Consider the following 26,373-nt stretch of genomic DNA (forward strand, 5'->3'; position numbering starts at 1 on the left):
TATGTGGAGATTCCGCACCTTCAGTGGCGTAGTGTGGGTTGTCATCACCCAGGGCAAGGCAAGTTATTTGCGCCCCCTAACCCGTGGATTTGCACCCCCTAACCCTAACCCCCAGATGTTGCGGCCAGCCCCCCCTGCACCCCCCACGCTACGCCACTGTGCACCTTCCCAGGACTTTGCCCCCTTTTTAGGTGTCTTCTGTTTTCCCAAGGGCGACTCACCAGACAGTTATATGCTCACTAATTATCTTTGAAAATGTGATACTGCCTTCTGGTTAGGAATGGAGGAATCTCTCAATTTCAGTTTCTCTAAGTTTCTAATCCCCCCCCCCCCGACTTATGTGGAAGTGCGACAAACTGAACTTGAGTTTGTACTTTTGTAAAACTCCCTACAATAATGATTCAGTTGTCCAGTGTACATTTCCCCTAACAGACACATTTTTACCTAATACACACATTTGTGAAAACAATTTTCTCCTAATATAATGTATTTTTGTCCCTCTCCATTAATATATTGTTATAGGACTGGGGGTTGGTTTAGAGTAAGATGATGTCCTGGGAATCCCAACCAAGCCTGTAATTGTAGCAGAGGGAACCTGCTGAACTGGTTCAACTAGTCATTTTGCAGGATAATGCCCCTAGTTGGCCTAGCTAAATACCCCATTAGTATTCTAAAGAGTGGGCCATGTTGCCATAGAAACAGGTGAGTAGGCCCTTCCCACACCTCCACCTGGCTGGATGCTGCTTCATCCTAGGAAGAACAATAGGCCAATATTAGGTAAAGAGGTAAAGTTGACTATGGGGTGCAGCGCTCATCTTGCTTCAGGCCGAGGGAGCCAGTGTTTTTACACAGACAGCTTTCCGGGTCATGTGTCCAGCATGACTAAACCGCTTCTTGCGCAATGGAACATCATGATGGAAGCCATGGCACACGGAAACGCCATTTTCCTTCCTGCCACAGTGGTACCTATTTATCTACTTGCACTGGTGTGCTTTCGAACTGCTTGGTTGGCAGAAGCTGGGACAGAGCAACAGGAGCTCACCCAGTCATGGGGATTCAAACTGCCAACCTTCCGATCAGCAAGCCCAAGAGGCTCAGTGGTTTAGTCCACTGCACCACCCATGCCCCTAGACCAATATGATACATGAAGACTCCATGATAGTTTGAAAACTAAGAGTGTGAAAGGAATAATTGTAAATTGCAGCTTGGAAAGTTTTAGGCTTAGTGAAGTTCAGATAAGATTAGCTTTATGCTGCATAGTGGCACAGAAATATCAGGCCCTCAGCTTTGCCACTATTTGATCCTTTATTGATCTGCTCCATGCCTTTCCAATTTTTGATACTGTAGGTTATTCCATTCATGATTGCACACAAATAAATCCCCTGCTGCATTAGCCCTTCAACTCTGGGCTTGGTGAGATAAGGCAAACTTCACTTTGTTTACTCCTCCGTGCAATAAGTCAGAGGTATACAGCATCTTTGCTCAGAATCCTGCAGCCACTTTCTAGCATTGACCTTTTATCCCAACCCAGGTCTGCTGTTGCTAGTTTAATGTAATTGTTTATTTTGCAGTCTTGCTTTATATATCCAAGGTCCCGAAAGGAAAGAGGAATTATCCCATAACAGTTAATACTGGCCCCTTTCAGGCTTTTGATCCAAGGGAGAATCGGGCACGACAGAGCCAGGACTACTCAGGAAGATGCAGATGAAATGAAATCATTCTTGAGAAGTGCCACAAACTGCTCTGGCTAAAGGACAGCTAAGAGATAAGAAACCCATTGATTTCCATGGGGTTAAGCACATGTAGCTCTGCGCTAGTGTGTTTATGCACCGATGACCTATCCATTGTGTGCCTCAGTTGTGTGACATAGCATACCACACATGTTTAGAGCAAGTATTATTGTTCAGTTCAATATATCATAAGGTCACTGCTTACATAAATACGTGCCTCCTGTTCATACATCATTCATTTTGCTGTGCTAACGCAGTCCCATTCTGCCCAACATAGTCAAGAGTTATGAATATGTAAACCAATTATTGTTGTTATGATGGGTAGGATGCATGCAGAGAGAAGGGGTGTCCATTCCAGGGACCCCCATGTCAGGGCTGGAAGGAAAGAAGGTCTTATCCTTACAGCAAGTAACCTCAACTGCAGTATTGTGCCCTTCCCACTCGTAATGAATGCCAAGCATTTGTTTACATGTGAGATAGTAAAAGGGTACACTCAGAGAAGAAGCTAAACCTGTTTTCCCCCTGGTGACACAAGAACTGAACTTTCTCCTATCTGCATAGGAGATTCTCTATCTGACAGGATGTTGGGGGAAGCAGCAGCCACGTTCTGGGAAGTGGTTTGCAGACAGAAAGACAGATTATTTATTAATTAAATGCCTTTTGAGTTAACATCTATAGGATGGTGTAGTTATTCTCCTTCCTTTGATCAGTCCAGGAGACAGTGATTGCCAGTCCAGTCTGCCATTAGGATAGCTTCCCCTTGTAAAAATGAAGGTCAACTACCCTTAATAGGGCTGCTCTCCATCTGTTTTGTCATGGTAGAAACTCTCTCACAGTGCTTGTAGAACCTGAACAAGGTAGGCCAAGACGTTTTTGCTGGCTGAGGCTGAGCAGCAAATAGCGCTCACTTGGAGTCAAGGTACCTAAGTTGTTTTGGCACTAGGACGGAAAGTCCTGCAAACTCTTCTCCCTCACTCTGGCAAAAAATAAAAAATAAAATAGAACAGTAAGACTGCATAAACACCATACATTTAAAACATATTTAAACACTTTCTTCCACTTCCAAAATCCTAGAAACTGTAGTTGACCTCATCACAGAGCTACAATTCCCAGCACTCTTAACCAACCATGGTTCCCAAGATTCTTGGAGGGGGGAATGTATGGTGTATCTGCGGAGTAATATACTAACAATTTACTGCCATGACGTCCCAGACTAGCTACCTGAGGTGACCATTTGAGTTTGCCTCATGAACACCTCTGGACCTGAACAAATATTGCATTACCAGTTTAATGGAAGGAAAGTACAAAGATTATCACAGAACAAACCTCTTTTGGGGCATTAGCTTCCAGTTATAATTCTTTAGTTTTGTCAATAACATCAGTAGACCTCTTGTAGAGGTCAAATAAGTTGTTGCAAAGGCGACTGAAAAAGAAAAGGTAACACTTGCAGAAACCAACTAATTTAGCAATATGATAATGAGCAATCTGTTTTGACAGCTACAAATGGGGTTATCAAACATAACACGTTCTGGGAAATTGTTAAACGATGTTTTCTGAAATGTTTTTGACCTGCCCATTAAATTTTCCCATTCTCTGTTTTCATAATGAATAAAAGAACTCTTAACAAGGGGATTGTAGGAAAATCTTCACTTTAGTTGAATGCCCACAAAATAGAGTTGACGTTGTAAAGTTAGAAGTATGAATCCCCAGGTATGAATCTAGGCAGTGAGCCATGCAAAAGCTTAGACTTGGCTTGATTGGGCACAGAGATGACCTCTCTTAATGAACAGCAGCCTGTAAGGTCAAACCAATTAACCGATAAGCTTTTAATTAAAAGGGCTGCTATGGCTTAAAGATCACTGTCTGGAGCCAGGTAAAACAGTTTATTTCCAATTTATAGTTGTTTTCCACAGAAACAGGGAACTGCGTATTTAATGCAGAAATCTGGGTTCAATCCCATCTCAGCCATGAGTTCGCTGGGTGGCATTTTCTTTCACTTAGTTCTCTATTTGTAAAGAGGGGATAACACTAAACGACCTTCTTCCAAGGTTCGCTCTAAGGTTCAGTACAATAAAGACTGCAAAGCAATTTATGCAACATGTAAGGGTCTTTGCAAATGATTATTACATGCAGTAAAAATTAGACAGTATTTTGAGGCAGAAGAAAATCTTAGGATTTACAAATCAAATCTTCTTTCAGTGTTTCTTGACCCCCATGAACACCTGTCTTCCACCTTGGAGAATGGGACTTACCACCTTATTTTATTTACTTGACTAGTGAATGATCTATCACAGTCAATTGAGAATGATGGACAATTCATCACTGAGCAATTCTTAGCTCCATAGAACTCAGTGGGAGCCTTGGTTAGGCATTATTGCATTTAGCTGCGTGGATTGGATGCGGGTGGCACAGAGCCTAGGACTTGCCGATCAGAAGGTCGGCGGTTTGAATCCCCGCAACGGGGTGAACCCCATTGCTCGGTCCCTGCTCTTGCCAACCTAGCAGTATGAAAGCATGTCAAAGTACAAGTAGATAAATAGGTACCGCTCCAGTGGGAAGGTAAACGGCATTTCTGTGTGCTGCTCTGGTTCGCCAAAAGCGGCTTAGTCATACTGGCCACATGACCCAGAAGCTCCCTCGGCCAATAAAGCGAGATGAGCGCTGCAACCCCAGAGTCGGTCACGACTGGACCTAATGGTCAGGGGTCCCTTTACTGCCTGGATTCTATTTCCTGAAGCCACTGGTCTGACAGAATGCTGTCAACTGACTTGTAGATACTTGTATGCAGGGCTTTTTTTGAACCGGAATATACCTCTTTGGTGCACTTTGTAGCATAATGGCAGCTGTATAGAGAGAGGCACGGTGCCCAGAGGTGCCCAGAGCTGTGTGTCGAGGCTTCTGGGTGAGAGTTCCTGCACCTCTTTTTCTAAAAAAAAATAGCAAAAAAAAAAAATCACTGCTATTATGCATTTCTCACCTCCCTGGGTGGTGAGAAGTCCCAGGGACAGCGCTTACCCGGGCTTGTTTTTTGTAATATTTGATTTAATTACCAGTATATAAGAACAGTGTAATTGGAGGCAAGGAACACTGACTCTGCTAGTGTGAACCATATCCCCTGCCTCACATCATATCTCCAGAGAGCGAGAGACCTGCCCACATACCCTCAGTACCTTCACTGAAATCCTCTTCTGTGCCCTCAAGTCTTCTGGCATCTATCTTTATGTCATCTTTGCCTCCATACTTTGTATGTGAGCTGGAGGGCCTAAACTAGGGAACCCCAAGCTAAGGCCCGCGGGCTGGGTAAGGCCCGAGGGACTCGTTTATCCAGCCTGCGGCGACCCTTCTGCCCGCTGCCACCGCCCGCCCTTACTGGCAGTGCTCTGCGCTGCGCGGCTGCCCACTTCCGGGTCAGAGGAGCACCGGAAATCGCTTGTGCACATCCGCTGCACATCCGAGTCGGAGGAGGCCCGTGCACATGCACACAAGCGATTTCCGGTGCTCCTCCGACCCGGAAGTGCACCAGAAATAGTGTGTGCGCATGTGTATGGGCACGCGTTCCCCTGCCCTCCGGCCTGCCGCGTGATTGGCGCTAAACCCACAGTATTGTAAACACACTCCTTAGGGTTGTTGGAATTCTGCCTGGGTCAGAGGAATGTGCCACAGCGTAGGCACCGGCAGATATTCCTTGTCGACCTCCCCGCTGCGCGACTCTGCTGATAAGCAGGCGAGGTCTTGGCGATTCTTCCCAGATGTGTGAGAAGAACACACCGTTCATTCTCTCTCCCCTTTGGTGTCCCCCAGGGAGGGGAAAGAAGCAGACAGAAATCTATTTACATCCTTTATTTCTGTCTCTTACATCAGTACAGAGAAACATGTCTGCACTCCACAGCAGTAAGAATAAACTCCACCCATGTACTTCCAGTACGGGTCATATGACACACACACTGAGCTAACATCCAGTGCTCAATACAGAATGGACTGCCCCTTTGTTCCCATGGCAACAGTCACAAACATCCTGTTTGGCTTTCCAGCCACAAGCAGCTGACTGAGCTGCTAGAGCCTTTGCTTGCTGCAGCTTTGGTGCTTTATGGTAACAAGGGTTATATGCCTGCTGGGACAGTGTCAATACCTGTCTAAGCCCTCAATGACATCACACATTTAAAGCGCTATGATACTGCTTTCAAATTGCATTGCTTCGCCCAAAGAATTATGGGACTTATAGTTTGTTATGGATGCTGAGAGTTGTTAGGAGACACTTACTCCCCTCCTAGAGCTACAATTTCCAGAGTTCCCTGGGAAGAGGGATTGATTGTTAAACCACTCTGGGAGGGGAATAAGCGTCTCCTAACTACAGCTCCGAGAAGTCTTTGGGGGATGCCCTGGCAGTTTGAGGTGGTATCATCGTGCTTTAAATATATGGTGTGAATGTGGCTAAGCCTACCTCACAGTTTTCAAGGTATTAAAAAGTTCTTTGGCACAGGAGGAAAGTGAGGGGCAGTTTCAGCCGCTTTAGGGAGTTTGTAAAGCCAAGATGCGCTTAAACAGCTAAAAATGGAGAGCTTTATTTTGAGTGAGGGAGTTGGGGGGCCTTCACAAACATCATCGCTTTTAATTGTTCTGGTTTGTCTAATGTGTTATGAATCTTCATTCAACATCCTTTCAAACGCAGATCTGCCTCACACCTGCTGCCTTGCTGTTCTCACAATAAGAGCTGTCTCAGCTTCACACCTGCCAGCTTTGCTTTAACAGACTCTGCTGCTTTTTATCATATCGGCAGTTTTTGTAACACTAATTAAAAATAAGTGTGCATATTTTCAGCCCATTGCCATTTTTTTTTCTCTGACAAAGCAGTAATCCAGTTCTTAAGGGAATGGAAATATATCCTGGAACGTTTGTAGTCTTTCTAAATTTCATCCAGCCATGCTTGTGTTCATGAGATTCTCATCAGGACAAATACTTTATATCCTTGGAAACATTTTTTGTGGAAACTATACAAAGCCTAAATGTTCACTCCTTTCCCTGTTTGCTTAACTGCATGGCTCAAGGCAGAGATCTAAAAGGAAAAAGACCATATAAATTGAGGAAAGCTTTAATTGCAGCCAGAAGGTTTAGTAAGCAGACATGATTTATCAGGAAATATTTAACCATTATGAAGCCTTAGGTGTAGTAAAAATAACCACTAATCTAGTAGAATTCAAAGCTGATGATCTCTGTCCATCTGGTTCTGAGGTTCTTCACATGATGTTAAAAAGATAAGTTTCCACACATGAATTCAGACCAATAATCTATCTAGTTCCATAAAGTGTTGCCACCTTTAACTTGGCAGATAATGGGCAGTGTTAAACCTTCGTCCAGGCTCCCACCACATAAATTTCGGGCATATTGGTTTACTCAACTATTTTATATCACTACCTAGCAGGTCTGTTAATACAGGCCTGCAATTGGTGTTTTCCCCTAGCCTAAGGGAAATGAGGGAAGAAGATAGTCTGAGAACTGGGGAGGGCTAGACCAAGACATTTGCTGCCTGAGGAAAAGGACACCACACTTGACCAGCAGTTAATTCCTTCTTTTGTGCTGGCAAAATGTTTGTCTTCCACTGCACCCCAGCTTGGGGGGTGCACAAAACAAGCTGTATGCACATACAGCTCCTGCCCTCCAACTGAGGGGAACAGCTGGGGGCTCAGAAGAAACAGTTGGAGGCAGGGGTTGCCACTAATGGCGCCAGCATTTGCCAGCTGAAGTGGATGCCTCACTCTGCCTAACAGTAGGGCCAGACTTGAGGCTGGGCTGATCTTAAAAGAGTGCTTTTCAGTTAACCTCATTGAACCTTAATATAACACACAGCCTTTGTCCGCATGTCTGCAGGCAAGACTCAAGACATGGAATGACCTTGCTTAAGGTCATACAAGAAATGTATATGGTTGAGATTGGAACCAACCCCACTTTCCTTGAATCTGAGTCTTAATCACATTATCATCTTTCCTGGGAGACTATCTCCCTCATCGAGCTAGGCTATCTTGACATCATACAACCTTTTACAGCAGAATAGGAAAGGATGGGGGCGAGATACTGGTTTGTGTGTCATGGAGATAATCTACTTTATTACAAAGACAGATGGGACTCCTGGTATTTCAGTGACTGGAAAGAGCTCTGACAATGACATATTGAGGAGCTTGCTGCAGCCATTCTGTGCCAAAATTATTTGCTACCAGAATTCCTGGTGACAGTTAAATACACGCTGGGAAACCTCTAGAGATGAAAGAGCCTCTTGTGAGGGGCCGGATATGTGACAAGCAAATAGCTTTATCCCTTGTGAAATACAGTTTCACACCAATCATTTTAATACAGTAGGATGTGAGCGTTGCATCTGGCAGGCAAGGATCTCATCAGCAAAAAATAGCTGTATGGCTCAGGATGGCTGCTTATTCTATAAATACCTTGGAATGACACATATCTGCATTTTCACTTCCTTTCCCCTAATGGATTGGGAAAGCAATAGCTATTTTCCCCCTACCTAGGTTGAGATTTCTCTGCCCTCTCTATCACCCATTGTAGGAGCAATGCTGCAAACTAAGGGAAGGAGCCCAGGGAGGTTTCTCAGGGACTTTCCACAGAATGAAAGTGTGTGCGATCTGATCTAGACTGCGAAACTGAGGGATGTTGTATTTAGTCATTCATATGTATTTATTTATTATATTTATGCTCATCTTTCCTCCAAGCTGACAAACATGGCTCTCCTCCTCCTCCCAATATAACCTCACAACTCTGTGAGGTAGCTTGAGCTGGGAAGCAGTGATTGGCCCAAAGTCACCTTTGAGTGGGGATTTGAATCCAAGTCCTAGCCCAGTACTACTATACCACACTGGTTCCTACCGCTCTCGTCACTGCTCTTGTATTGCCAGTACTTCCTACCTGGCCTGGAATTGGTGAAGTTTGACTGGATTCTCTCTACTTATATATTTTATTTAAAGGTAAAGGGACCCCTGACCGTTAGGTCCATTCGCGGACAACTCTGGGGTTGCGGTGCTCATCTTGCTTTACTGGCTGAGGGAGCCAGTGTACAGCTTCTGGGTCATGTGGCCAGCATGACTAAGCCGCTTCTGGCGAACCAGAGCAGTGCATGGAAACGCAGTTTACTTTCCCGCCTATTTATCTACTTGTACTTCGTGCTTTTGAACTGCTAGGTTGGCAGGAGCAGGGACCGAGCAACGGGAGCTTACCCTGTTGTGGGGATTCGAACTGCCAACCTTTTGATCGGCAAGCCCTAGGCTCTGTGATTTAACCCACAGTGTCACCCATGTCCCTTATATATTTTATTTATTAGTTGTTTATTTTTTAAAAATTAACCTCACTCTTCAGCCAAAAGAGATCCCAGAATAGCTTAAGTAATATTAATAATAAACAAAGCCCCCAGGCTGCCACAACATAAAAGGAAAAAGGGGATGAGGAGGGAAGAGGGAAACTGATAAACTCAGTTCTTAAAGTTACATTGCTCTTATAGAAACTGTTCAGGGAGAGTAGGAGCCAAATGGAGTTGGTATTTCAACAGCACTGATGAGATGGACACTGTTTTCCATCTCTCCTGCTCCAGCTGGGTGGAATGGTTGCTGTTGCTTGGAAGAGATGGGTTCACAAGTCTGTGCTGTGGTAACATGGTAAGCCAAACCACAACTTGTTTCCCAACAGCAGGAGCAGCACCCTGCACCAGCATGTTGTTTGTACACCTTAAACTATCATTTATTTTAGCTATGGTTTAATATGACGGGCAAACCAGGCAAATGGGTGTAATGTCAGGCAGAAAAAAAATGGCATTTTCAAATACCGCAGTTTGAGTACTGAGAAAATGCAACATCTTCACAACTGAAGTGAAGCCTTGCGCTAAGATATGTGGACTTTGTGAAATGAGAAACAAGTGCATATTTATGTTGTGTACTGCAGAGGAGAACGATTGTACAGAAGGGCTCTTAAGAGGGAAGAATCACCACGTGAAAGGAAACATTTATTGCTATGCATAGCATATGCAGTGGGTTTAGTCTTGAATCTGTTTTCTCGCACTGCAGGACTGCAAAATAGATTTCTTTTCTCTGTGGCTACTAATTGGATTTAGATAAGCAGATTTAGAGATGACCATTAGAATTTGTAGGGGAAATGAATCAAACACTATCTTTGATCTTATTCCATTGAAGACAAGGGACTTTTTCCTGATACGTTTTAGCTCAATAGCAGTTTTAGACTTGCCCTGCTTAGAAGCCTTGCCTAGACTTTAGAATATGGGAAAAGCAAATTATTCCTTATGCCCTTCTGACATGGGTAAGATCAACATGGTTTATTTTTCCCTATGGGCCTTTTTTCACCTGTGGTTGCTGATCAATAATTTAATCAAGGTTTCCTCCACCTTACTGCCATTTATGTACCTAGGCACCTTACGGGGCAATCTGTTTCCAAGGTCTACATCAGTTTATCCCAGATGAGAATTTGGCTCCCTAACTATATACAGTAGCTGTGATCAGTACAGAAATATGGATGGAAATACATGGCCACTTCAGGATGTGTTGTTTAGTATGTGTCACACAGCAACTGTGATCGCATGATTTCATTGATGCATGCTTAATATCCAGTTTCACTGGTTGGACAAAAGTGGGTTTTCCTGGGGTATGCAGTCTGGTAACATGATTTGTAACAGCATGCAACATATTTAAAATGCAGTACCATGGAGACTTCTGTGCACTGTCCCAATTTAATCTTCATACCCTCATTATTATGAGGCATCGTGGTTTATTATGTTTTGGTGCTGAACTAAGCACTTGTAAAATGAAGGACTCTGATAAAGACATACTTGATAGATGAAATACTACATTTTGCATTCTTCAGAAAGAAAGAAAAAAGACTATCATAAGTTTCTTGAGAATTACATGATGGGAAACAATAAGAGGTAAGAATCCACACCCACTCCAGTTGACACATAAGTATTAAGAGTACAAAGTATTAATACACAAGAGTATTAAGGGGTGTGGCATAAACTACAAGCATAGATATGAATGGTTGTCTAAAATAGGGCATAAACACACCATTTGGCGCATTAGGTCATTCTCAGATACCAGTCTCTTGTCCTACTGGTTGAGTGCTTTGGCACTTAACCAGGAGTGCAGAAAGGATCCTTGGGACAATAATATAGCATACCATCAACAACAAAATAAGGTAGAATGAAGATTGCACAACTGGCATTTGTTCTGTCCTGGTTTCCGTCAGTCATGTGGACAGAAAGGGGTCACACCACCATTTTAAATCTGCAAATCTGAACTGCAGTGATGTGAAACATTGAAACACTACACTGGTCCTGAAACAGAAGTCATCTGGAAATGCCTTTGGTAAGCAGCACTTTCAATAATGTCCTCATCAATTCTGAATTAGAGTGTATTGAAATATTTAATCTTTGTGAGGTGAAGCATCATTGACTTCCCATAGCACTCTCAGCTATCTTTCCAATCTGTCTTGAATCTGAAGAGACCACCCTGCCTGCCAGCTACAAGGGCAATTCAAAACCCAAATGTCAGTGTCGGCAAGCCTAAAATAGAAAGAAGCAATAGGAAGAACTCCTGGCTTTTATTGCTGCATCAAACCCCTTCATGATATCTGCAAAAACAATTCCATGTCTTCACCACTAAATCCAAATGTGGTTAGTCTGTGGTGTGTGTGTGTGTGTGTGTGTGTGTGTGTGTGTGTTCTCTTAAGCTTTATGAAGACTTTTCTAGGTGGACAGTTTGGAAGACTTAATCTTGCATGTTAGTAAGTCTAGCAAAGGAGTTTTTTCATGACAAAGATAGATCTCAGCAGAATGTCCTCAAGTATTTCTCATAAATCACTGCAATAGAAAGCTCAATTATTCTCGGGGAAGAAAGGTATTTACACAGAAAAACAAAAAACAAAACAAACATGACAATGTTTAGCTGTTCCACATTTGGGCTTTCAAAAACATTTTTTTTGGTTGAGGACCTTCTTCATTAGCAGTGCCAGATTATTCTTTCGGATATGCGTTTTCCGGGTAATTGTCCACTTAACAATCTAGTGCCTTAATGACAGTACAGTGTGGAGAGCTCTTTACTTAGATTTATGCCTTTCCTGGACCTGGGTGTATGATGCACAGACAAGGATTCTGGGATGTGTAATGTGGAAGAACCAGTCAAGAGCCAACTGTAAAGAATGAGTGCCTCTACCTTTAGGGCTATTCCTGAACTGTTTTGCAGGAAAGTTGGCACTTCTCTTTTGAACGTTTGCAGGTGGCAGCGGAGTTAACCTTTTCTAGGGATGGAAGAGTAATTGGTTTGGTACACCTATTAATGTGAGCCCACCTAATTTGGACTTCTTGAAACAATAAATGAATTGAAACACAGCTATCCCCTCCCCCCCGAACATGAGCTTCTTTGATTTTTTGCAATGTAGTTCTCCAACTAAATGCATATACTAAGGGAGTGTGTGTGTGTGTGTGTGTGTGTGTGTGTGAAAATCACATCTATGTGAAAACATTTAAAAATGTTTTTTATTATGGAATATTGAAAACAAAAATATGTATGTTAGGATAAATGCACACAAAAAATGCTGATTAAGTTTTAAGAGGACTTAAAAAATAAATCACAAACTGATGCAGAAATGTGAACTGCACTTAAAGTTGGAAAAATGAAAAAACTGGGAGACACTGATATGGACAGATTCATCTATCCCTAGCTTCTTCACAATTGATTTGTCTGTCAAATAACCTCTGTGTATCTGCAATGGAATCCTTGCATGCTGCAGAGAATGCAGTTAAGGTAATAATGGAAGCCATTCTTGTGGGAGGTGGCAAGATGAAGCAGGCGATGTGCAGACAGGAAGAAACTAATGCAGAAGAGTGATGTGGAAGAATGATTAGGTGGTAGAATTTGTCTCAGACTGCAGGTGGGGGAGGGCTTACAATTTTTAAATCTTCTATCTGTCTCAAAAAAACAACCCTATTTAAAAACAGAAAACTAGCATACAGGAAGAAACAGTCCATTGCATGAGCTCTTCCCCCACATCCTCTCTGCATTGGAGCGGAGGGTCTGAAGTGGTGAGCTTACTGGGAAGGATCTTAGCTCACTGGTAGATCTCAAGTTCAATTCCCGGCATCTCCAGGTAGGGCTGGCAATGTCCACTGTCTGAAACCCTGAAAATTTCAATACAATGGTAGTTATGTGAGGAGAGAGTGTCCCCCCCCCCAAAGGGCAAGTGCGGCTGATAAGTGCCTGCAAAGTGCCTTTGCAGGAGCTGACAGTCCACTGAGCTTCACCGGCTACAGTAGTGATATCAGGCGACTGACAGTTGGGTAGCCACTCCTCCTAGTCACAAGTGACCAGGGTGGTTGGGGGAGGTTAGGCTCTGGCCTCTATTTGCTTTATTTCCCCTTTTTCTGCGTTCTAGGTTTTAGTCTTCTTTCTACCAATTCCTGAAGACAATATTTTTCACAGAGGGCTGAATATAACTTCACTTTTGAGCTTTTGATCACTAATAATAATAATAATTCTTTTGAATTATGGTGCTGGAGGAGACTCTTGAGAGTCCCATGGACTGCAAGAAGATCCAACCTATCCATTCTTAAGGAAATCAGCCCTGAGTGCTCACTGGAAGGACAGATCCTGAAGCTGAGGCTCCAACACTTTGGCCACCTCATGAGAAGAGAAGACTCCCTGGAAAAGACCCTGATGTTGGGAAAGATGGAGGGCACAAGGAGAAGGGGACGACAGAGGATGAGATAGTTGGACAGTGTAAAGAAACTGTCACTGTCCAACTACTATTTGTAAAGAAACCAGAAGCCTTTTTGCTAGGAATAACAGGCCCTAGTTGTGACCAATCTAACCACCTTGCGACCTGGGACTTCCATGAGGCAAAAAAAGAGAGATTTTATTAAATTAATATTGTTATTTGAATGAGAATACACACACACACACACACACACACACACACACACTACCCAGTCAACCCTTACAGGTTATGTTTTATCATATGACTGCATTCCCTGGGTGCATTTCATCTTAACCCCCCCCCCCACAAAAGAGTGAATATTATGGAATGAAACATGTCTGCTCATAAAAATAATCTAGACAATTATGAAATTATGAAATCCTTCAGCCACCTGGTTTTATTGACCTGTTCCACACTCTGATTCACATTTCTTTTGTGACTTGAGCCAATGTGGCTGATATGTAAATTATAAACATGAAGCAGTTGGAGGAAAATTTATGAACTCCTATTTTGGTTGTGGAAATACAATTTCCCCTCCCTCTCCCCCCCTTCCCTTTTCTGCTAGCTTCAAGATTTGCAGGTTAAACAGAGCCTCATTAATTCTGCAGAGGGTGCCAGTAAGAACTGTGGAGATAATTTAGAGACCCAATATGTAGATAACAAATCTAGGAAATTGCAGCTACAGCAACAAGACTGCACTTTAATGCCTTTCCTTTCTGATGTACATAACTCCATTGTATTCTTACCAAGTAGATCCAAATGTCCCTTTAGAAAATCATATCAGCCGATAACTCTAATAATCTAGATATGCTTCTAATGGAAAGGCTGGTGGCAGGCTGTGTAAGCCAAGTGCACACTTAATGACAGGCGGGTCCCCTGGACCTTATCGGAGGAAAATGCTCAGACGTTGTGAAACTTCACTACTGCATTAAACTGTTGTAGTTCATCTGAGAATGAATTATTCCAGAATGCAGCCATCCTGATTGGACAACAGCAGCACTACTAGCCTATGTTGACAAGGTGCACCACATGTTCAATGTGCCCATGTTTGGGCACCAGACCGCTGCATCTGGTGACAAATAGATCCATAGTTAGACGCCTCCAGTCAGCGGTGTAGCTAGCTGCTTGGGCACCCGGGGGCAATGTTCGCACCCTGAGCACATGCACCACACATGGGGCGAGCCGAGCCAGTGGAGCGGGTTGTGCCGTTCCGGAGCCCCGTTTCCAACCTGAGCAGAATGCAACCCGCGTCTGTGCGTGCGCAGGTCACGATTTGCCGCTTCTGCGCATGCGTGTGACATCATTTTGAGCGTCTGTGCATGCTCAAGCGGCAAAACCTGGAAGTAACCCTTTCTTGTACTTCCAGGTCACCGCGGGACGTAATCTGAAAACGCTCAACCTGAAGCAAACGCAACATGAGGTATGACTGTAGTTTTTTGAGCAGCGCGGAGCCTGCAGAGAGTCTGTCCGTTGTCTTCCCCTCAGTACTCCAAGCCTGATGTTTATTGTCACCTCCAGTTTTGATGCTGCTTCCTGTACGCAAGTGTTTCTCATAGCATAATGTTTGGACTGAGTATGAAATGCAGCAAAGCTGGAAGGGCCAACAAATCTATTTTAATTTATCGTCTCTTTCAGTTCTCTCCCTTATTACTTCAGATGAGCTGCTCTTAAATTCCAAGATGCAGGCTCCCAAGTCCTTAAATTAAAGCCTGGCTGTCTCAGAGCAAGTATATCTAGCAATCAGGCAGATCTCCACATCAGTGTGAAAGCTCTGGCCATTTAAAGCAACAATACCCCCCCACATTTCCTTTGCTCTTTTGACTCTAAGTGTCTTGTTGTTGAGGGGATACATTTATTTCTTCCTTTCCAACACATGGACTACAACATTTTTTGTTGTGAATGTTCACGAGTTAACAAACATGGTCATGTAATTCAGCAGAAATCTTATCCTTCCCCCAAAATGAAGAACTGGTAATAAAACCAGGACAACTATTAATATATAAATAAAAGATGATTGCAGACCCTCAATCTCCAAGAAGTTGGCTGAAAAACAGATTTACAAGGCTGAGTGGCATTTACTTTCCTATCTGTCAATATTTGAAAGGACTTATTACAGTGCAGTGCCAAGTATAAAATGAATTAAGTGGTTAATGGAAATATTAAAATAGAATTAATCTGACTAACTAAATAAACTCAGTAGTCTGTGTTCTATATGCTTTGAGGTGGATTAATGCACTTGCTGAAACAAAGCCATGGAATCAAACTGTCTTGCGCTTTCTGTTTGGGTGCAGTTGGTTTTTAATTTGATGTTCTGTTGCGAAGAACTGTTGCAGCGTACTTATGGATCAGCTCACAACTAATACGGAGCGCAAACGTGCCCTGGCCACAGGTGTCATGCACTCACGTCAATGTGCTTTTGAGAACACAGACCTGACAGGCAGGCTTTCTGGCTGGCGAGCAAGCATTCTGGAGGTACTATTCTGGAAGTAGGATGGCTAGGCAAAAAAAGGCGATAGGACTCCTGTACCTTTAACTGTTGTGCTGAACAAGGAAAGGTGCTCCTACACCTTTAATAGTTATGCGGAAGGTGGTGTTTCTGCTGGAGCAGATTGCATGACCTGCTAAATTTCCCACTTTTACAATACTTTGAAGGATGCAGGAGCCCTGTCCCCTTTTTAAAAAATCTGGCTGCCTCCTCTCCTTGTGATAGTCACATTTTAGACATTCACTACAACATACATGTTAAGTTGTGAGTGAACATATCAGATGACACAGCGATTCTTCAGACAGCTCTTGTTTATTCACAGGCCAGAACAGAACTGGGCTGAAGGGTTCAGCCAACCTGCTTATATAGAGCTCAACTACAAAGCAACAGTAACAACTTTCTGTAACTATCCAATCACTGAATGTCACTTTCAATTCCTTATTTGCATATGCGGACCTGAGTGAAAACTATCTACAGTATCCCCCTGCTGGCTCAGGGTGAGAACTTCGGTACATAACAATACATGTGAAAGAGATGGAAGAAATCTCTGTTAATGTGTATGGTGCTCATCCTATGCAAGAGATCTGGTGGAAGAGAAAGTGCAGCTCACTTTTCAGGCTTCACAGTAAAGTTTTTCTGTGCTGCTGTGCCAGGCTGATGCCAGCTTTGTGCATCAGCCTGGCACAACACCATCTCGCACTACCCTGGTGATCCTCCCCAGAAAATAAGGATAGCAGTGACTGCTGCTGCCACAACATTCTCTGCAGATCGCTGTCCTTGGTGCCATCTTCTCCCTGCATCCCATGTAAGCCTACTAAGTCAAACAGGGACAAGTGGCAGCACTCAGCTCAGCAGAGGAGTGGAGAATGACGTGGCTGCGGCCCTGCCATCTTTATTATACCAGCATGCCACTGGGACACAATGCATACTCTACTGGGGCCTAGAAGCTTTCTGGAGTAATAGGGATGATGGTTGCTACTGCAGGTCATATGTACCCGAGAACATTACCGCATGGAAAAAAGTTAGGTGCCACATCTTTGTGCTTGGACAATAGGTCTCAGGACAAAAAGAAAAGGGTCAAAAGACTACAACAATGTACAAAAAGGTCAGTGTATGCATGTGTGTGTCTGTTACTGATTTGCTGTACTTTTTCTTGTTGCTGGTAGCTTGCATTTTTGTTCCAAAAAGAAAGAAAGAAAGAAAGAAAGAAAGAAAGAAAGAAAGAAAGAAAGGGAATAATAGCTAAGCAGTTGATAGACTTCAGCAGTTTCTCTTCCAGCTTGCTTATGGACAATGGCAGTGCTTCAGTTTTAATTTTTAAATTAAAAAAGGTAAATGTTTTGAGAGTAGCTGAATAGAGTCCCTTTGTTATTTGGTAAGAATGAGAAGAAATTTGGAATGCTCTGAAGGAGCTACGAGTTGGACAAAGAGAGATGGCCAGGAACTACATCCAACACAAAACCTAAAAGCAAATCACATAAGCCACAGATCATGTTGCCAACAACAGATCACAACACATCTCAGAGGAACACATAACAGAAGCAAGGCAGGAAGATCTGCCAAATGCCTGACCGTTTCTCCCGCCAGCCACCACAAACATTTGCCTGGGCCCACAGACTTTAAAGGGCCTTTATTTCTTATACTGTCTTAACATCCAGGAGCCAGGTAGCCAATTTATGCACAGCCCATTCAGTCATTTCTGAAACAAGTGATGCATGGTGTTTGGTGCACAATTAACAAATGCTGTTTTAAATTCCACCACAAAGTATTGGAAATTAACAACAAGGCAACCATAATTGTGTTTGTGAGATTGGGCCCTTTCTTCTTCTTTTACTTAAGTTCCCATTTCATAACCAAAACAACTAATAGGTTAGGAAACAGCTGGGAACTGTTAGGCAGAAAACCACCCCTGCTATACTCACAATGTCAGGTAGTATCTGCTGCTATTATTATCCCAATCTTGTTGTACTAACAATAAGATCATAAGTAATTAGACCACTATTTACCTGAGTGCCCCCCCCCGCCTGCTGGGATACAACAATTGGAAGAAGCCTTGCTAATAGGCCCACCTGCACTATATATTTAAAGCAGTATCATACAGAGCAACAGTTTCAGAGTGGTTTAGCAGTCAATCCCTCTTCCCAGGGAACTCGGAGCTGTCATTCTGTGAGGGGAATAGGGGTCCCCGTGCAATTCTCAGTACCCTTAACAAATTACCACTTTCACGGCTCTTTGGGAGAAGCCAAAGTGGCACGATACTGTTTAAATGTATAGTGCAGATGTCTAGTCATAGTCACAGACTGTGGGCTCCTTTGGGCTTTTGATACCATCCATGAGATATGCCAAAGCCCAGCTTAGCTTGTGTAGCACCACCTCTGTGTCACGCTGGGGAGCCCAAGGGACAGTTTGCAAGCCCTACAGGTCCTCTGCATGGGTGCCTCCTCTTCCCAGGGTGCTCTTCTCGCGCTGCCATGCATTTTCTGGTTAAGGAAGGCCCTCTGGTGGCAAAATCCAAGGGAATGTTAAGCATTTAAAAATGGAGCCTTAAATCCACTGGCTAATGTGAATGCTGCTCAAGGCATACTTGGTTGCAAACTATACACCTCTGCAGTCTGACCTGGTTCCCCCTGAAGCTATTGAGAAGCTGCTGACTTCTCTGGAAGCAGAGCGAGAATGCACAACATGGTATTTTATGAGTTTCAGCAACTGGTATGAGAGAGAGTGTATTTCAGGGCAATTAGCTTGATGTGCCTCAGGTGGTGTTTTGAACCATTGAATCCAAAGCCCAAACAGAACAATTTTAATCACTTGAACATGAGCAATAATCCCCTAGACAGTCACTGCCTGGACTTGTTGGGTAGTTTAGTCATAGTGCCCTAAAGAGACAGACGGTGCACCTGGGCGTATAAAGTAGTTCCATTCTCTCGCCCCTCCCTCTCATCTGCTCTGAGCTAGCAGGTCTTCAGATAGATGAACAACTTGTATGGTCAAAATACCTTAACCCAAGGGCAGCCAGTGTTGCACTCTCTAGATGTTGTGGACTACAACTCCCATAATTTCAGACAGTTCCTAGGGTGGATAGCTGTAGTCCATAACATCTGGAGGGCAGCTCAGCCTTAACCTATGCCACTCTTTGCTGTCTTGACTTTCCCTTTTCATAGCTTATTTTTGGCTGAATTTTATTGCAAATGTATTTTTCTAAACATGTGAATTCAAAAGCTTTTGATGAAAAACAAAAACTGGGTTTGTGATCTGAAAGCGGAGGATTTCACTTCTACTTTGTTGTCATGGTTGGGTCGCTTCCTGATGAAGCTGAGGCTTACAGTGACTGTTCCCCTTTGCAAGGGTGAAGGACCCATTCAGATAGTCTACCCTCAGAAGCTAATGGATTCTAGTGGATTCTGGGACCCTAGGGCAGAGGTGAGGAAACTTTCTCAGCCTGGGGGCTGCCATTCCAAGGGCCCTGTGTCTGTGATGGGCAGAGCCAAAGGCAAAAGTGGGATGAGCAATGAATATAAATGTTACCTTCGTATAGTAGGTTACTTTCTACACACACACTTGGACAAGCAAGAGGCGTTGGGCTAATCCACACTCACTTTTTGCCCTGCTATTTCCAGGCAGAAGTCCATGCTTTAATTTTCCAGATGTGAGCATTTCTTTGTTTCTTTCTTTTCACTTCCAATAGGACGACGTTTGTTTAAGATGTTGGCAGAACAAACCAGATGTCCAAATGCAAAGTTAGACTGTGTGGTCATGAGATAGGTGCTTGAAATTACCTATAAGACTTTTTAAAAACTAACAAATTAAAGCACGCTTCCTAAAGTGTTTGGGCTAAAAATGGCACAACCATAGTCAGTCTTGAACTTTAGTCTTCTAAAGTAATTTTATATCCACCCCTAAATCAGAATTGGCATCCCAATGTTCTGTTGAAGACCCAGATTTTCTTTTACACCCTGGATTATGCTACGCTATTTACCAGTAGGCACTGCCTTGTATATTCAACTCCAGGTAGGGATGGGTGAATGTGCCAATTTCAGTTTCTCATTTTTCCAATCTTAAATGCATTTCTTCACATTTCCACATCAGTTTGTGGATTTTTTTTAAAAAAGAAGTCCTCATGAAAATTCTTCAGTATTTCTCCTAATACACACACTTTAAATGCAATTTTGCCTAATATACACATTCTTGCAAAACAATGCCCTCTAATATAATGCATTTTTGTTTGTTGTTTTCACTAATGTATCCATTTTGGTGTACATTCCTTGGCTAAATAACTGCATGGCAAAATTCAGAGTCATGCACATTTCTCAGGGTGGCTGTACTTTGGGTCCCTTGTGGTTTTGGCAGGTACAAAATAGGTAGGTTTGCCTCTAAATGCAAATTGGACTGGATTTCTCCTCCATCCTTAATTCTAGTTCTGTTCAAGAGCCCTGCAGCCCACCTCTTTCCACAGTGTGCATACCAACTGGAAAGAGTTTTCTTAGTTGTTTCCATTAAATCCAGTCCATTAACTAAGATGGTTAAGACACAGCAAAGAACCTTTCTTGGAAACAGAGCATAGAGGGATAAAAGAGCGGAGGGCAGGAAGGAAACATTATGGAGGTTAAAGGTTCGTGCATCTCTCTTTTGAAGAGGAAGCGTCCAAAGCCACAGCCCTCCAGCAATCTATCATTTAAGCATTTTACTGGAATGGTGCCAGACAGGGTTTTTTTAAAAAAATTATTAGATTATGATGCTGTACTTTGGGATGTTGGAATGCATTCTGGCCCCTGAACTGCTTAGGCCTCTTTATAATCTATGGTAAAATCCTTATAATCTGTGATCAGCAAAGATATAGTTGTAGTCAACCAAGATGCATCTTTGATCAATGAATAGATTTCCTTGTGCCTACAGCATATTGTCAAATCACAGGTGGGGGTTGCTAATACTTGGCCTTGATTGCCATGGTGATAGTCTTTAAGGATGTTCCCATACCTTTAGCTGCATACATCTCAAATGAATGGTTGCCAGTTGTGTAGCACTGTGGGAAGAAGCATCACACCTGAATAGGAGCCCTCTTGTGGCAACCTTTGCTAACCCTGTGCCCTCCAGAAGCTTTAGACTATAACTCTCATCAACCCCAGATGAAGAAAATTATGTCATCAGCTTTCATGGACTGTAATCTACTTCATCAGATGTTTATCCTGAGTTACAGGATTTTTAGGAGGAGGGGAAAGCGCAAACAGTGAGGTGAGAGAGAAATGAAATGCAGAAACATACAGACAAGTGGCAAGTAATTAACACTGCCACATACACCCGGACAACACCATTACTGGCCCCAACAACATCACACATACCATCTCGGGACTATTTAATTGCTCATCGTCTAACATTGTGTATGCCATCAAATGCCAACAGTGTCCTTCAGCTCTCTATATTGGACAAACAGACCAGACCTTACGCCAAAGAATAAACGGACATAAATCGGACATCAGGAATCACAAGACAGAGAAACCAGTAGGAGAACACTTCAATCTCCCAGGACATTCTATACAAGATCTCAAAGTAGCTGTTTTACTACAAAGGAATTTCAGAAATAGACTGGAAAGAGAAGCTGCTGAATTGCAACTTATCACCAAACTTAAAACCATGGAGAAACCTGGTCTGAACAAAGACCTTGGATTCTTATCTCATTATACATGACAAAGCCATTTTTCACCTTTTCAACCCTTGCTTTTTCCTGTAAGACCTATTGCAGTTGTTAAGAGACGTCAACAGGCTCATCACAGCTATCTGCCAATCACCTATTCCCACCACCCTTCTGAGTAATACCCCTCCCCACCTTCTCACTATATAGAAGGGTCTGGAAACTTCTGTTTCAGTGTATCCGAAGAAGTGTGCATGCACACGAAAGCTCATACCAAGAACTGACTTAGTTGGTCTTTAAGGTGCTACTGGAAGGATTTTTTTTTGTTTTGACTATGGCAGACCAACACGGCTACCTATCTGTAACAAGACTGTTATGGATAATACTGGCAGTGGTAAGCCAACATATATAGGTTTGTCTCAGTTCCATCTACAAATGATAGCACCAAACCTCCTGATATTCAGGAGGTTGATGTTGAAATTGTTCTTTCACAGACAACAGAGAAGGAGATTTTCCCAAATGAGGGGAAAGCCTTAGCTATGTGGTTCCAGGTTCAATCCCTACAATCTCGAGGTAAGGTGGAAGGGGGACTCCCTTCTGACATCCTTGAGAAGTGTTGCTGGTTAGATGGATTAATAGACTGACTTGGTACAGGGCAGCTTCCTATGTTCCTAAATATACCACCAATATTTTGCATCATCTTTCTTTTCAAGGCTGTTAAGTTTGTTGGGTGTGTGCTTGGCCCTGTCATTCCTACTTAAAAGCTTCATTCATCATTATGGGCTCTTTGTGTTTCTATTTTCTCCACTGTGTGTGTGTTTTACAGTCTGATTCCATGAGATGCTGTACTGATGCAGTTTCTTAAAGCAGGAATTTCCAACATAAAGCAGGAATCAGTGGCGTAGGGTGGGTTGTCAGCACCCGGGGCAAGGCAAGTAATTTGCGTCCCCTAACCCATGGATTTGCGCCCCCTAACCCTAACACCATATGTTGCGCCCAGTGCAGCTGCCCCCCCTGCCCCCCCACACTACGCCACTGGCAGGAATGTCCAAGGCCAAGATGCAGCCCATGCGAGAATCTCATCTTCCCCCCTATAAACCTATGAGCAGCCCTTGCTTTGTGGATCCCTGGAAAGTTTTAAATCTGCAGTGAGAAAACAAAATTTCAAAAGCTTTGTTCAGTTATTTTAAAAGAACTCTCTAGAACTTACATAAAGGCTTAGATGATGCTTTTGAGTGTCATATTCCCTAAAAGCTACATTGCCTCTTTAAATGAATTGGCTGCTGAGCAGCTGGATGGTTAGATCAAATGGTCCCAATGCTTGAGATGCTGGCCATTGTGCAAATGTATTTGAACCAGGACAGTCTGATCCTCCTTTGACGCCACATCTTAATCACAGTGCTCAAAGCTGTTGTGTATAGCTTTGCATACCTCTCCTAACCATAGCATGCCAACTGTTTATCTGGATGAGAAGAGATTGAAACTGCAACACTGTGTTGCATGGGACACAGAATGCTACTGGAGCAGTTATTCTGCAGGCATGATTTTAAAAAAATGTGAAAGGCTTTCAGGTCATTTGAAGGACAGAAAGTGGGACAGAGCTACATGGGACAGAGCGAGCTGCCATTGCTTAGGATACCAATTTAGCTATATCAAGGCAAAACATTTTGCAGCCAAGCCTACCAGTCTATTTTCAGGTTGCTTCTGATTGATAATTCCCTTCTGTGTGAGGTCAAGGTTGGGAATTGGCAGAAAACAGGCCATTTGGCTACATTCAGCTCCAGGGACACAACTGAGAGGCTCACAGATGCTTGATTAAGTGTACAGAAGCTTTCATCCTTGTAAAATAACATACCCCAAACTGTAGCTGCATGATATTGGACAAAAGTTTCAACACGTTAGAGCAATGTCTTCTCAAAACCTGAAGATCTAAGAGAAAATGCACAGAATAATAATTTTTAAAAAATCTCCATTTGAGATTTCTACACCTATCTCATGATTTTTGAGAGGTTTACTTGTGGATTTGAATGTTTGCAGCTATATGCTTCAGGGTTCGTAGTCATCACAGTTATCTAGGAATGGTTTACTGGAATTGAAATACATGCCTTTGTAAGTACAGTCAACTTGAGTACTGAACTACAGCCAGGTTTTCCCGGATAGGAATTGGATCCAAGATCTTAGTTACACTTACAAGTGTGCTTGAACATTTTCTGTTACTCCACAAAGAGTCAAAGAGTGCTTTGTTGTAAATGCAACCAAATGTGTCTTTTAAGTAGGTTTTTTTCACACACACACACACACACACACACACACACACACACACACACCACATTGTCCTGGATCCTACCCTCAGACACAATACTTGAACCTTTCTGTTGATGCTGAATGTTGCTATGCTTTACATTTTGCAAAATGGTTTCAGTAGTCTGCAAGGCACCATGTTCTGTTGAACTCCTCTTCTTATGGCTAAAAAGCTTAAGTTGTCCCGTTGTCTAGTTTCCCTCTTTTTTTTCTTCAAAAGAACGATGCTTATAAACATTGCTGGGCCTGAGGTGAATGTTTGCTGGCTGAAGGTCACAGACAAGAGTATGGGGGCAAAAGCAATAGAGATCTGATTGCACAACTGACTTGGCTCTGTATGACTTTGATTTTTAGTCTCTGCTTGCAGCTGCAATAAAAAAATGGTTAGAAAAGTTTGGCATTTTATCACAGCCTTAGTTGAATTCTTTCTGGGTTTTCCCCTTTCGCCTAGAGCATCATATACCCTTAGCAGAATGAGTTTTGGAAAGCATCAATTGCAGTAAAAGTCTCCCCTCCCCCCAATGCTGCAGTTACCAGCAGTTTACAAGGAAATAATATAGGTGTAATTGTAAGGTGAGAATAGGATTTCGAATACTAATTTTCAAAGGGTTAGGCTGGTTTAGGATGATAGACATTTGACAATGCAGTCTTCATAGGGGGAGGTGGAATTTGATTCAGTTTGCATTTAAAAGTGTACCTAATTAATACTTTCTGAAACAATAAGCGAACCAAAACACAGCCATTCTTTGAAATTCACACTTCTCAATGCAGTTCTCTAGTCAATTTCTGTGTACAAAAATGGATATACTTGTGATCATAAATATACACATTTGTGAAAATAAATTCTATGCAAATGCTGGTGGATTTTCATTTGGACATTTTCATTTTCAAAAAATATATATATCCAAATGAATGTGGAAATGTGGAGAACTGGGCTTAAGATTGCAAAAATGAGAAACGGCAAGAAACATAACAAATCACTGTGTTCAATAGGAATCAGTGGGTTTGGGCTTGCATCTTAAATGAGGCAACACAAATGCTGGCTTTTGGCCTTTGCAGTTGTGCTCTGTGTGGAGTCAGGAGGACACAATTGACTGAGCATGTTTGCACATTTATTCAGGTGGATAGCTTTTGCACCATTTAACAGCGTTTGTAAAATGGTCGTGTTCACGACATTACTCAGCTTCCTCTGTGTAAGCATCCTCATGAAAAAGTATCTGCCTGAGTTTAGCGGCAGGAAAAAGTTTGTTACATTCAGTGTGTTTGTGTACGGTACCTTCTGCTGTTGAACAAGGAAAATGATGTTACCTTGCATGTTTCTCTATTTGTGTTGAGTGGCATCAAACCGAGAGCCATATCTGTGGCTCAGCTCTGAATGTATTTCCCCCTCTTAGTTATGTTAGGGCTTATAACTAAAGAAATAAAACTGTTACTATCATTATTATCATTTAACGCACTGTAGCCAGCCCCCTTTGCCTTCCCACACATTGCCTGGTTCAGAAGCAACACTGCTGTTTGGTAGCTAAGAGTTGCGAGGCGACACCACCCATAGCTATAGCATGAGATGGGAATCTCATACATCCTTATTTTCAAGATGAACCTGACTAGCCAATAGAAGTGCCTTGTCAAGAATGTTGAAAACCCTTGTCCTGGGTGATAATCTCTTTCATCTTCTTGAGAGGTCCCACTGGCAAGGTTGCAGTCACAGCGGTAGAGCAAATTACTAGGGAAATGGTATTTTAATAACCTTTCCTTGATAGCTGATATTTCATTCCTTCTTTGACCTGCCCTTCTGAATTTTGTGTATATATATATATATGTAGAGAGAGAGAGAGAGAGAACATGCAAAAAAAACCGCCCCAGCACAATCCCAGACCCCAATGCAGCACTAAAAATTGTGTATTATTAAACTACTTTTAATAAAACAGAATACAGTAAGCTGTGAAATTGAAGCCTGGAATCTCCTGGGGATTTCAGACTGAGTGCAATACTAACACCCAATATTTCCTGTTTTTTTATCACAAGGCAGTAAAGAAGAGAGGAGAGTAATCTTTTTTCCCTCCTATTAATAACTAGGCAACTTCAAAGTTTGCATTGGCATTTTTAAGAGCACTGGTAAAACAGGGTCAGATGTGAAGGAACAAAGTTCTACAAGGGCACTTTTTAAAAAAGTAAGTAGATTTTTTTTTTAAAAAAGTAGAATTCTTTGCTACTTTCCTCTTAAGGCAATGGTTCTCAAATTCCCCCTCCCCTCCAGATCTCTTGTTGGGGTTTAGGGAGGATCTTTTGTTCTCATTTAACATACCTTCACTGTCAAAACCAGTGTTCTATTCAAATAATGAGCCATAGCTAGGCCACTGAAAAGCTCATTTTTATTGTTTGAAGGAAAAACTAGTTGATTGCACCAACCCTGAACTAATAAAATCATGAGTCTTAGGCCAGGGCTTTGATAGCTGTTTTGTACTAAGCCTGGATCC

General features: G+C 42.6%; 1 long non-coding RNA gene across 1 annotated transcript in view; it reads left to right on the top strand.

Annotated features, from left to right (window-relative positions):
- Nucleotides 1–26,373, top strand: part of LOC309370144 — a 253,335-nt gene that overhangs the window by 33,379 nt on the left and 193,583 nt on the right. The window lies entirely within an intron of this gene.

Source organism: Podarcis melisellensis (genome assembly GCF_964234715.1).
Source record: "Podarcis melisellensis genome assembly, chromosome: 5".
NCBI classification, from domain to species: domain Eukaryota; kingdom Metazoa; phylum Chordata; class Lepidosauria; order Squamata; family Lacertidae; genus Podarcis; species Podarcis melisellensis.